Source organism: Ochotona princeps, chromosome 30 (genome assembly GCF_030435755.1).
Source record: "Ochotona princeps isolate mOchPri1 chromosome 30, mOchPri1.hap1, whole genome shotgun sequence".
Classification (NCBI taxonomy): domain Eukaryota; kingdom Metazoa; phylum Chordata; class Mammalia; order Lagomorpha; family Ochotonidae; genus Ochotona; species Ochotona princeps.
Window position 1 is genome coordinate 12,519,921 of NC_080861.1, and position 13,992 is coordinate 12,533,912.

At 45.6% G+C, this 13,992-nt stretch overlaps 1 protein-coding gene across 1 annotated transcript in view; it reads left to right on the forward strand.

The window, feature by feature from the left end:
• The first annotated feature begins 421 nt into the window (after window positions 1–421).
• Window positions 422–13,992, forward strand: part of LRRC3B (leucine rich repeat containing 3B) — a 78,640-nt gene continuing 65,069 nt past the window's right edge. Inside the window, exon 1 of the mRNA XM_004588283.3 lies at window positions 422–1,103. The gene's annotated coding sequence lies outside the window, so the exon portion shown is untranslated. The remainder of the gene's footprint in view (window positions 1,104–13,992) is intronic.

A 13,992-nucleotide genomic window follows, 5' to 3' on the forward strand; every position in this document is an offset into this window, starting at 1 on the left:
GGAAGTGATCCCTGAAAAAGGAATAGAAAATCAAATGCTAGCAATAAAAGCAGACGTGTTCATGGTGAGGACAGGGACCAGAGCCCCACCTCAAAACTTCCAAGTTCAGCAACCGCAGGGCAGACTCTTTCTGAAGCAATGGAGTAGGGGAGGAGGAGATTCTTACTCATCCTCCCCCACAGTACTTTGCACCCAGTAGGCAATCATTTGATTTTAAGCACTCCCTGTCTCTCCACCTAGAGCAATGGAACCACCGCCACGTTTTGCTTCTACCAGCTAGATGCAGCTGGTTTCTCTGTAGTTAGAAAAGCAGGAGAAAAAAAAAATGAGGCGAGGAGGGGTGGTGTTGGTGGTGATGGTTCTAGCATCTGCAAGTAGAGCTGTGCAGTGGTGTGAGGAAGGAAGGCAAGAACAGCGGAGGGGCTCAAACTCCCACCTGGGCTCTTCTCCCCCTGCAGCCACAGCTCCGCCCCGTCTTTCGGATCCGGACACCTTCTCCACCCTCTCCAACCCCCAAGCCTGAGGCGAGGCTGCCGGACTAGCGGGTTAACGACAGGGCTTTGCTGTCACATTCTTTCCCTGCCGTTCTGCGAGTCCCCAGCCACCTCGCCCATCCTCCCTCAAACCCAGCTGGGGCTTGGAGGCGATTCCTCTCTAGTGACTGAACCGAACCGTCTGCCACTGGGCAAGCGGCTCTTGCCTCCTTCGCGTCTTTGTCTCCTCCTCCTGCTGGGCTCCGGCTCCCAGCGCAGGGTCTGCAGCAGCCACCGCTGCAGCCAGAGCCTAGGCGTGCCCCGCACGGCCGCCTGGGGCCGCACCCTCACTCGGTGGCTGCGCCCGAGGACGCCAGCCGCGCCACGCACCGCCTGCGTCCCGCGCCTAGCCACCGCGCATCAACGCCGCCGCTGCCGGCGCCGCCGTAACCCAGGAGCCGAGCCCGCTCTGCCAGCCTGGTCTGGGGTGGGCAGTCGGGTTTGCAGCCGGTTGGAGGAGGCGGCCGCTGCAGCCTTTAGCAGCTCTCACACCAGTAGACCTACGCACCCAGCGCCTCCTCCCTGCGCCACGAGGATGGAGCAGCAGCCCTGGCCCGGGACTGGCGCAAGGTAAGGTGCAGCCGCCTGTTGCTTTTCGCAGAGCGCGGGTTTGTTCCTTTGTCCTGGTGCCTAGGCCGCGCCTCCCAGAACAATTAGAAAAGAACTATTATCCAATTCTGAGCCCTGTCTATCTAAGCTCCCCTGGGCTCCTTGGCGCAAATCTTTGGGGAGACCCCTTTGGAGAGGGTGAGTAGACCCTCTCCGCCCCAGTGTATCTGGCTGCCATGCACTAGTCTGTAAACTTTTGTTCCCCCTCCCCTGCCCCCCCCCCCCCATGGTTGATCGCCCGGTGCATTGCAAGTTCCTCGCCTAGTTCTCACGTGCACGCTCCCCCACCGCCTGGCGGAATGCTATGCATCAGCCCATTTCTCTCTGGTGAGCTTGCCAGTTCACTTTCACTTCCCGCAGCTCCCGCTGGAGATGTGAAGGCTTGGGACCCAACTGGTGCTCATCCTGCCTGTACGCAGGGGCAGAGGAGAAAATAAGAGAAGTGGGACACGGGGGAAGGCAGAAACCACCCCCGAGGCTCTGCCCAGTGCAGTGGGAGTGGGTCCACCCCTGTGCACACCACCCCCCACACTAAGAAAACCCTTGGTGTGGCTGTGAGCTGTGCACTGTGAGACCTGCAAGCACAGATCCATGTGGGGGAATTAAGTGGTTAGGGGAAAGAAAGGGAGCTAGGGGAGGGTGGAAGAAAAAGCTGAGGGTCCAGGCAGATGTGCCCACAGGTGAATGAGGGTCAAAAAGGCTTTGTTGACCTGTCCAGAGCGGTCATCTGACAAGGAGGAAATGAGAACTGAGTCTGGAAGGCACTGGCCTGGGTGTGTAAATGTAAGTGGAGGAGGGGCTGGGCACCTGGGAAGACTCAGAGACCTGGAATAGAGCTTTGGAATGGCGGGCCAGGGGAACTTGAAAAAGAGAAGCTGCTGGGTGCCTGGGACAGGGCCATCTCCCTCCCCAGAAGCAAACGGATCTCCCAGCAAGAATCTGAATGCGTTGGTTTCTGGGGGTGGTGACTGAACGGTCAGATCTTAGACCAGGGATGATCTTCCTGGCTTTAAGTAGATCATAGCCTCTTCTCCCACACAGGCTTGCTTCTACACCCATTCACCTCCGCAGCCTTGGCAGTAGACCCACGCCCACCCTCTGTGCCAGGAGCTTGGAAGTCAAGGATGTCTCCGTAGCTGCAGTGTGGGAAGGGGGGTAATGCCTTCCGACAGGCAAGTAGGCAGGGGGACCCAAATGGTTGGAGAGCAGGGGCAGAGGCTGTTGCAGGGAGCCCAGGGCTCAACACTGCCCTCCCCCTACCTAACACCCTGCCTGGACTTCTTCCTCATCCCATTCCCCCACCTCTACAAATCGCACCTGGGCTGAGAGAAGGAGTGGGGGAGCCCTGCTCTTGGGAAAATCTGGAGGGAAGAGCTGGAGCATGTGCTGGGGAAAGGCAAAGTTAGAGGGTGTGGATGTCAGGCCAGGGCAAATTCAGCTCCCGGATCTAGGATCTGCCCTTCCTATTCCAGAAGCTTTGGCGGGTGTAAACAGAAACGGGTCCTTCCTCTTGGGTTGGATCGCAAGAACTTTGGCGGGAGGGGACCCTTCCTGCGGCTGCAAATAAGGGGCAACCAACCCCTTCCAGACTCCACCTTCTGCTTTTCTCATGTGTTAGGGACAGACGGTGGGGGCACACACTTGATGCCAAGGCTAGGAAGCCTCTCACTTCGCCCTTCTCTCCCCAAAGAAGCACTTGCCTCTTGCTAAGTCTCTTCATAGGCTGAGTTGCAGATTCTTAGTGGCATTCAGAGGTCACTTGGGTACAAAGGTCCGGGCCTGGAATTCAGGCCTCCCACCTTCAGGCTTCTAGGGGCACAAGAGTCTCTGCGAAAGTTCAGTAGCTGCCTCCTGCTCTCCTGCACGTGCAGAACTGCAGCGTAGTCACTTTTCTAGGTCCCATAACTTGGTCAGATTCGGCAGAAACCTGGAACTCCTCAGGGTTCCTGGGAGGTACCTCGTGGTCTGACACTCCTGCTCCAAGGCATTTCTGGAGCGGTGAGCTCCCTGCCGCCACCCCGACCCCCTTCTCCACTGCAAGCTCTCAAGCCCAAAGGCACAGAACCCGGATTCCTTCCGTGCAGCATCTGGGTGCAACTTTTCCACAGCAAGGCCACACCCTCCTCTGGCCAGTTCTTATGGGTGATAGAGTGCAGGATTCCTTGCAGTTACCATTACCAGGATACCAGTCTGTAATTCAGCACTGAAAAATTAGTTTCTGAAATCCGGATTCTTTCTCAGTGTTTCTCACCATGGGGTTGTGCTCCGATCACTTCCGTTTGCATGGTGAAACAGATTTAGACATACTATTGGGGGTCTTGGAGGAAGCCCCACATTCCTACTCAGGTCATTATTCTTGGGTTGCTGTAGGGAGACATGGTAACAAGGACAGGCAAGCTAACATTTATTGAATATTTCATGTGTTCCTCTTGGCTTCGAGCAGTGCAACAATTCTGAAAGGCAAGTGGATGAAATTGTCCAGTTTTATAGATGAAGCAACTAGAGCCATGGAGGAATTATTTGTTCATTATTGCCCACCATTAAGGGATGAGGTCGGTTTCTTTCCTCAGCAGACATGTACATCCCATGCAACCTGCCCAATTTTGTGCTAAGATCCTCCATAAGGAAACACGGGTGATGTCCCTAATGCTAAGATCATGTGAGATAAGTGTGGTTGTTACCTGTCACCTCCTAGACGAATAGGGACACTGGTGGTGCCCAGTATCTGCCTCAAAGTCGGTTGGGTGGTTCCGTGGCAGAATAGAGTGCTAGGATAAGAAACTATGTTAAGGAATTGGCTGTTGGCATTGGACTTATGAACTTGTTGGTGGAAATTCCTTTTTCTTTAAATATAAAGAAGTATAGGGAATAGATCCAAATGTGAACAGAAATTTGCTCAGGGGTAAAACTTCAGAAGCAGTGTTAGATAACGCCATACATCCTGCAGACCAGTGCTTCTCTGGGCTTGAATCACAGAATGGTAGGGCGAAAAGGAATGACAGCTACCATCCCTTCCAATGCAGACACTGTGAGAAGAAGCCATACTGAGCTCAGTCCCTCACTGTATTTGGAGCAGAACTGATGTTAGAACCACCCTGTTTTGGACTTTCATCAAATAACATATATTTATGACTATATAGGTTATTTTCACTGTTCCAATTTTTCCAACATCTTAAAGATCTTTAAAAATTAAAAACAGAAGCTTTTCTTTTTTATCCCACAAATTCATTTCAAGTAATGTAACCAGAAAAATTTACTATCCCATATGTATCACCAATGTGCCTCTTCGGTAAAAATTGAGGTAAAAAATTTTTTTAAAGATTGATTTTATTTTTACTGGAAAATCAGATATACAGAGAGGAGGAGAGACAGAGAGATAGAGAGAAAGATCTTCCGCCTGATGATTCACTCCCCAAGTGAGCACAATGGCCGGTGCTATGTTGATCCAAAGCCAGGAGCCAGGAACTTCCTCCAGGTCTCCCATGTAGGTGCAGAGTCCCAAGGCTTTGCGCCGTCCTTGACTGCTTTCCCAGGCCACAAGCAGGGAGTTGGATGGGAAGTGGAGCTGCCGGGATTAGAACCGGCACCCATATGGGATCCGGTGTATTCAAGGCGAGGACTTTAGCCACTAGGCCATGCTGCCGGGCCTGAGGTAAAAGTTTTAGAAGCGTTCAAATCAACACAAATTAGCCATGCAATCCTTTCAGTGATTCTAAATAGATTCCCAATCATTGTAGTGAAGTTGTGTTGAATAGCTCTGTCATGCTATAGTCCCAATTTGTGAAAATAAGAAAAAAAATTGGTACATCAGAGGGGAAAGTTATCTGAATGCAGTGTTTTGCCTCCCTGGATCTCTGATCCTTGGATTAAATCCTATGCTCACATTAATCAAGAACAAAGCAATGCATTTCTAGTGGATGCACTTGGGGTGCAAGAAAGGAGGTGCCCCTTCATCCAAAAGACGTTTTCCAGCTACTTAAGAGGTTCCATAGACTCTAGAATTCTGGTTTGTCGGAATACTGTGTCTTTTCTTGGTACCTTCAGTAGGAGGAGATTTCCCCTAGGATTCAAACCAATAAAAAAAATCCACTGGAATAAAGAAGGCAGAGTGAGAAAACCCCACTAAGAATCATACCAAGGAAGAACTCTTCGTCCTCACTTCCGTTCCTGCCCGTGACAGTCGTCCTCCCTCTGCATCAGCTCACCTGAGCTGAGTTGCAGAGTGTAAGGAGTTATTTGAACATCCCACCCTGGACCCAGCGCCATTTCCTTTTGCTCACAGCTCACGAAATTCGCGCCAGTCCAGCTGTCCACCAATCAGGCATTTCACCTGAGAATCCCACCCCCAATCTCCCAGCCCCTTCCCCGACCCCGCCCACTTACCAATCATTCTTAGGCAATCACCTGTGACAGTCTCAGGTACCAATCCCCTGGGGCCTGCCCCCAATCTCTCCCAATCCCCGCCCCACACCTTGCAAGCTCACCTGAGTGACAGGAAGGCCCCCAGGTGCGGCTCTGTCTCTCTCTTCTCCTTTCTGCTTCCGCTTCCACCTCCTCCTCTCACTTCCTCCTCGCCTCACCACAACCCCGTCCCATTCCTGCCCCACTGGAATAAACCTCCTAAGATAGCTCATCGCGCCTGGTGTTTTCAGCTCACAGAAAAAGAACTGGGCTGTGGGAATTAGCTGGGCGTAATATCGCAATGCTATCGTAATAACTAGAACTTTAACTTTTTAAAATAACTAACACAGAGTGTGCAGTTATCTGAGGGAGAATTATTCCTTTTTATCTTTAATTTGTTTTTATGGGAAAGTCAGATACACAGAAAGGGGGAAAGACAGAGAGGAAGATCTTTCCTATGTTGATTCACTCCCCAAGTGGCCGCAAAGGCTGGAGCTGAGTCTATCAGAAGCCAGGAGCCAGGAGCTTCTTCTGGGTCTCCCACGTGGGTACAGGATCCCAAGTCTTCGGGACGTCTGTGGGACATCCTTGACTGCTTTCCCAGGCCACAAGCAAGCAGGGAGCTGGATGGGAAGCAGGGCCACCAGGACGTGAACTGGCGCTCATATGGGATCCTAGTGCTTGCAAAGCAAGGCCTTTAGCCTCTAGGCTACAATGCCAGGCCCAGAAGTATTTCCTTTCTAGGGATTCTTTAGAAATCAATGTGTGTTTAATGTAAGTAGAAATGTATTGCACAGCCATGCCCTTCTCCAGGGAAAGCCACTGAAAGAAATCAGACCATCTAGAAGGTGACTCACTGAAGGTACTGCACCAGTTAATTGGGTTACAGCAGTGCTAAAGAAATGCGAGGTAATACCACAATTAAGTGAGACATAATGTCAGAGATATTTGCTACTCAGAAACCACAGAAAGAATATTTGGAACCTAGGCCGACATCCTGGTTTCCAGTTCCTACATTTTCAGGGACAGTAGGGGAGTGAGCTGTGTGTCTTCATCCTATTTACATGGTGTGTGTGCCCGCTACTTGAACTGTTATCACTTCCATGTAGTGTAGTATCAAAGGACTCACACGCAAGTTCTGTTGGGACAACTTTTTGGATGTTTGTATATCTCAAATCATATACACATGAGTGTATTGACATTTAGATGAACAATTACTGCTGAGTCCTTTGTTCTGAACGAAGAACATGAAAGATCTTTAGTCAGAATACAATGAATAAATACAGGTGCCACATATAATGTGAATTAAAATGCTCGTTTCAGGTTAGATGTTCAAAAATTAAGAGGATGCAAGATTAAGAGCTTATGAACTTGGCATATTTTTAATTACAAGAGAAACCAAATGATAATACTATGGATAGAATCTGAAAAGAACAATGGAAACAAAAAGGAAAAAGGCCGGAATAGAACATCAGAAACTTTATTCTAAATAAATATATAATAACTTGATCTGTGTTTATATTTGTGTAACCCAGAAGGTAAATACACTCATTTACCTTCATTTGATTGATAGATTGTGATTCTAATGATCTATGGTAAGCAATCGGGAGCTAAGGTGGATGTGCCTACGTGGGATATTCTAGTGTATATCAAAGATAGGAGGCTTTCATTCTCTTCCTGTAATTCTTGCCACCCTGGTGTGATTCTAAGCTTTTCTCATTCACCTTTTCCTGTTTATTCCAGTGAATATTTTGTTGACTTGTCTCCAAAGGGAAGATTTCTGGTGCTGAAGGTACCAAGAAAAGACATAGGGAGTCTGATAAGCCAGAATTCTAAGGGTCTGTGGAATCCCTTAGGGTCTGGACACTCTTGACACCATGAGTGAACGTGTTTCAGACTGTTTCCCTGTTTTCCACATCTCCATTGCATCCACATACCCATGTGTGTATGCATTTGTGAACATTTCATAGTCTTAGTGTATTCATGCATCTCAATAAGACATCAAACCATTTTTTACGAGAATGAAATCTGAAGTCTCAAGCCATGATTGCTGTGGGAAACACTATTTCTGCAGGAGAAGCAAGTTAATATTAGAGTTGATGCTATTCCTTTAAAATAAACCTGCAAATCAACACTGAAAACAGACAACCTCTCATACAAACAGGTTTCCTTCTGGAAGCAGATCAATGGAGAGATTAGTAAAGGTTATGAAATGTATAGTTTCATTTTATCCTAAGCTCTGTAAGCTACATTTTATGTTAATGTTTATCCAGTGTAAATGTCACTACAATTTAAGTTTTTGTAGAAACTGTTTTGGGTGACTTTTATTTGAAGGAAAATAGAAACAAATACAAAAATACATGAGCTCTTCTCGATTACGGAATAATACTTTTGAAACACTACGTGTGTTTCATATATTAGGTAGTTTCTTTTGTTTTTCTTTTTCCTTTATTTTTCTCTTTTCTACTTCCTTTTTTGTCAGAAAAAGATTGTGTTGAGTAGCTTACTGAGACAGATTGATTTTTTTTAAGGATGGATGTGTTTCCTGATGAGGACAAGGTTGTAGAGTGCACCTGTGCATTTGCCCAGAGCTGAGGCACAAAGTTCCCGAGTTCTCACTGGCATTCTCCCAGCTTTGTAAGCTCCTCTCTGATTTGGGGTAAAAATGCTTATGGAGCCCTGCTGATAGAGGACTCCCTCTGTTAGCAGTGACTAAGCAAGATGCTTTTCTTAGGATGCACCAGGATTGATTCTCTGAGACAAATCCCAGCTCAGCCTGCTGATCCTCGTTTCATATCCGGCCTTCAGGGATTATCAAACTGGATGCCTTCCACCATTTCCACATACTGTCTTTCTGTTTTGGCGTTCAAAATGCTGTCTTCCCGTTATGGAGTGTTACATAGTCATTTAATGGAGAGGACAGTCTGTTTCCAATTGTGTCTTATCTGCAAATAAAATGGATAGTATTCTCAAGTTGAAGGTAGAGATGGAAGCTGCCCAAAGCATCTGCCACACATTTATGCAGGAGGGATGGTTAGCCAGGTAAGGGGCAACAGACAGGGCAGGTGAGCAGGGCATAAAGGGTAATAAAAGAGTCATGGGCAGAAGTGAAATAAGCCACCTATTGAGGGTAAACCCAGCAGGTTAAGCAAGGAGATATTTGTTAGAGGAAAACACCGAGACTCAAGGACACGTAGGAGCGATCTAAGGATAAGAAAAGAGAGAGAATGGCAGTATAAAGACTGAAGAGGAAGAGATATGCAAGAAAAATGAATAAAACAAAGAAATTCTGATTAGACCAATTCAAAGGCAAGTCAGTTGTTCAGGCAAAGGACAAGGTCTTTCTGATACCCAAGAGAACCTTTCTAACATGGCTTCTCATTCATTCTAAGATCTCACTCTGACTTTCTCCATGGTGCCCTTTGAAAGTCTGATAAAATTAAGGGACCTTGGCGTGATATGGTTAAATGCATAAAATTTGATACATCAGGTTATAAAATGAACTTGTTTTATTTAACTAGCTTCTTATTTTAAAAGTTGTAAATGTTTTCCACATAAACATGGGTTTAGCAAAATCCAGTCCTGTGGTGTTTCTTACCCAAACTAAGCTGTTACGGATGCATGTGCTCATTATATAAACACATGTATAACATGATCTATTTCTGGAGTTAATGGTTACCATTATTTCTAAATAAGGATGAATATAAAAACTGTGAGATGATTATAGCAATTGAATTATGATATGAAAATAGTTGATTTATATTGTGATGAAATCCATAGGACTTCTCGTACATTTAATACTTACGACCCACATTCATAATGGAAAGAAATTCATATTGCTTTTCAAGGCTAATGAATGAAGTGATTTCTTTCTTTTGTTTTTTGCTCATTCAAATTCATTGCTCTCCTCAATTCTGTTGGTGGATGCCCTGGAGATCAGTCTTCCCAGTGCTTCTAGACTAGACTGGCCATGTATTGCACCATCTGTCACTGGGATTCTTTGATGAATGATAGTTGCTCCTCTAAGACAGTAACTATCATACAGACCATCTTATACACTCTGACCTCCTTGGGATCTGTCTACCCTGGACTAATTTTTCATTTCTGGGACCCAAGGAATTTTATTTATTTGCTCAACTTGTGAGGAAGTGGAAAAGACCTTCATCTGAGAGAGGATCCCATCGCAGAGACTTGGTACAAGTTTATGAAATGCTCTGGTAAGAATTGAAAACCTGGCTTTTTGAGGAGCAACAATAACCTTGCAGATCCTGGCTGGATAAATGCTGGTTGGCATTCTTGGTTCCCAAAGGCCCCTTTGGCTACGTTCCCTCTAGCCTTGGCCAATGTCACCTGAATCAAGGATGAATTATAAAACTATATTGCATTTCAGCCAAAAGTTTCAACTTCCCCTCCAACAATTTTTTTTTTTATTAAGTAGAGCTGCCACAATAGCTTTCAAAGGTTCACTTCCTTTCCCTGCCCACTTCCTTGTTGCCAGGAAATGGCCTTGACGAGGGAAAGTGGATGGAGACCCATGCGTGGGAAAATGTCAGCTTCAGAATTCTTCAACTTAGTGTTGGAGAGGAGTGTGTGATCCTGAATGTTACCAAAACAGCTGGCTCGTGTTTTTGGCTGTTGGGGACAATGACAGAATGTCCTTGTTCCTCGAAAGTAATGTGTTTTGTGTATCCTAATTAATGAAATGGAATCTGATCAATGGAAGAAAATAATCTAAGAAATTGTTTGTCTTTTCAGGGAGAAAAAGTATGTTTGCCAACATTCTAAGTGGTTGTAGGCTATTTGACTTGGAAACAAGGAACCTGGGTCAAGTTCTGGCTTTGATACTAACTGGCATAGTGGTTTTTTTGGCCAGTTATATCAAATTCTCTGGGCTCTACTCTTACATAAGAACACAACTGGGCAGTAAACAGTTCTAAAACCCCCTTACAGATCTCTGGTCCATGATGTCAAGGGTCTTTCTGGCACTGCTTTGTTTATCCTTCATCTGATGGCTTCCCTGTTGGATCTGTCTCAAGTTCCTGTCCCTTTGCCTAGACTTCTGAACATTTACTTGTCACAGATTTTATAACAGATGGATATTCTATAATGCTGAGGGTATATGACACTGGATGTACTTCAGGGAGACTAGGAAAAAGAAAAAGGAGTGGGCATTTTGAATGATGGAAATGCTGAGTGGTAATAGGACTGTGTTGGAAAGGGTGAAACAATGGACCACCCTCTTTGCAGCCCTAATTGTCCTGCAAACCAGGTACAGAAAAGGGAAAGACATACTTAAAATGTTGACAATGGACCCATCTTATCTCTTACTCTTTATGCCCATGTATCACATAACTCTGCTAAAAACTTTTAAGTTCTCTTAAATACATATAGGAAGATTGTACACTACATATAACTCATTAGACCCTTTATTTGCTGACTGCTACCTGTGTCTTTTTGTATAGCCTTTTCCTTGGCATGTCCAAGTGCCTACAGTGTTAGAGCCAGCTCACGCTAACAGTTATCTGCATTTCTCCCCTCCACTTGAGTATTCGGTGCTACCATTTTGGCAGCTTAAAATCAGCCACTACAGGGGTATTGACACCACAGATACTATGTAGTAGGGCTTTCCCCCGAGAAATGTGGTTGTAAAACATGTTAGCACAAACCCTACCCATTGAATAGATTTGCTGTTTCTAAAGCAGAAAATACACTTGTGTATCTCTCTGCATTTGACATTTCCTATTTCTGAGAGTTCATGGATTTTTTTCCCCCTTTCTCCCTTGTCTCTTCTGTTGCTCGCTTGTTTTTCTCTGTTAATCCCCTTAGCCATCCACATATCCATCCATCAGTAGCAGAATAAGTTCTAATTTTCTTCTACTATTTAATAGCTGAGTGACTGTGAGATAGTCTCCGACACTGTAATGTGCCTCACTGTTCTTCATGTGAAATGGATGCAGAAATAGGTAGTTGCGAGGCTTAAATGCATTAACATGATAAGGTTCTTTTAACAGTATCTGGGATATTTTTAGTTCCTTGTCTATTGCTTTAATAGAATATCTGAGATGGCGTAATTTATAAAGGAAAGTTGGTTATTTGACTCATGATTTTGGAGTCTGTCCCATTACCACAAGGAGGCATTAATCCATCCAGAGAGCTTTGCCTCAATGACCAAATGCCTCCACTCCGTTCCACCTTCCAACACTGCATTGAGGAGCTAAAATTCAAACACATGAGCTTTTGATGAAGCCATTCAAACCACAACATTCAAGAAATTCAATACATCATCCGAAGTCCAGATTGAGTTTGCCATGCCTGCATAGTTTTTGAATTCTTTATGACTTTTGTGCCCTGTAGAGCAGCAGCCTGAGCCACAGTGGTGCAACCTGAGTCACATGAATTGCTGGGCTATGAATTGCTGTGCTTGAATGTGGGAAGCAGTACCCAGGCAGCAGTAAACTGGTAGAAGGCAACAAGTTCATGAAGAGGGTGTTAGGTCAGTCTCTTGAAATCATAAATCCTTGGGACTGTGATGGGATGGGTAACCTGAAATGTCTTTGAAGATCCTTTGGGACCGTTCTCCCTTTGGATGAGTAGCACTGATTCACTCCTATTTATGACAGTTTCTTTGATGCTTAGTTGCCTGCCACAACTTTGCATGTTTTTTCTCATTTATGTAGCCAGGCTGAGGGCATTCTAGATGTTTATGTTCTGTCTCCTTTTTGATTATAAGTATTATTTTTAATTCATCCTCTTACTCTCCAATTGCAGTATATTCATTCCGAAGCAACCATGTAACAGACTGAATATTTTGCCTCTCAGATATTTCTTCCAAGAGAAATATTAGTTCATCCTTCTTAAGTTCTACCTCCATAAATCCCTGGAGCATGGAAACAGTGCAGCCAATTTCATTGCAACTGCATGACAAGGAGAGCCTTTACTCCAATTCCCAAGAACATGTGTCTCATTTACACCTGAAATCTTGTCAGAATGACTTTTATTGTCCACATTCCTATCAGCATTCTCATCACAGCCCTTAACGTAATCCCTAGGAAGTTCCTGACTTTCCTTCATCTTCTTGTTCTCTTTGGAGCCTTCATCATAACCACTCTGAATGCTCTGTTTATAGTGTTCTTAGCTTCCTCTAGCTGGCTGCTCTGAATTTCCACAGCCGTTACCCATTTCCAAGTTCCAAAGATACTTCCGTGTTTTCAGATATTATAGCCACACTCTACTTCTTGATACTAGTTTTGTGTCTTCATCCATTTTCTGTTGCAGTAACAAAATACCAGAGCTACGTACTTCATAAAGAAAATGTTTATTTGACTCATGATTCTGGAAGTTAGGAAATCCATGACTCTGGCATTGACTTCTCAGCTTTTAGTGGAGGCTTTGTACTGCTTCAGCTCAAGGTTGAAGACAGGTCAAGCTCACATATGCAAAGAGAAGGCCAAACTCCTATGATAGCTAATCCAGTCGTGTGAGAAAGCATCAATCCATCGACCCAAGTGCCTTTCGTTTCACTCCGCCTGCTAAACCCTGCTGCGTTGAAGAATTCAGGTTCTAACACATACAATTTTGAGGGACACATTCAAAACTGTTAGCAATCCAGATTCTTATATAAAAGCTGTGGATTTTGATTTAGTTTTTCATTTTATTTTGCTTTTTAGCTCAGTTAACTACACTTAAACACAGCTGTAGGATCCCACAGAAGACTGGAGCTCCAGGTTCTCAGTCTTCTTTAGAATGCTAGGATCTGTCAAGTTAAACTGTGGAACCACTTGGAGAGCGCATGATCTGGGAGTGGGAGTGGCCTACAAGGGAAATAGTGGGCTCCTCCCTCTTGGGTTACCACCCCCACTGGACGGCAGGAAAACCAGGACAGGGGCTGGGGTAGCTAGACAGAAAGGCACCCAACAGCATGTGTGTGGGCTGGATGGTCAGGCTCATCAGGTTGAAGTAGGCTTCAATGTCCATTGACATGTATGAGAGCTCAATGGGATGTGGAACAGACTGGACTAGTTTGCTGCACATACTGGCAAACCAGGATAGGGGGCGGGCCTGGTGGGGGTTACTGTGGGTCGCTCCAACTAGGCTGCAGCTCCCACTAGTTTATGTGAGGGCTAAGTGTGTGCTAGGCAGAACCAAGATGGACTGCAACACCCATTGGTTCCAGTGGAAGACAGCGCTGGAAACAGAACCTACCTAGCAATTGCAACCACCAGCTGATTAGGGCAATGGACTGTACCAGGCCCTGTACTTGCTAGTACACATAAGAATCTGGTCTGGGAACACCTCAGACAAAGTTTCTTTGGGGATCTCCCCAACCAAACTGCCGGACTCAGAACCCTAACCATGAAAAGACAGAGGACAGAACAAGTCAATCAACCACCTCAGTCATATGTTGGCAGTGAAAAACTGGGCAAACGGAGACTCTAAGATGGACTATGTC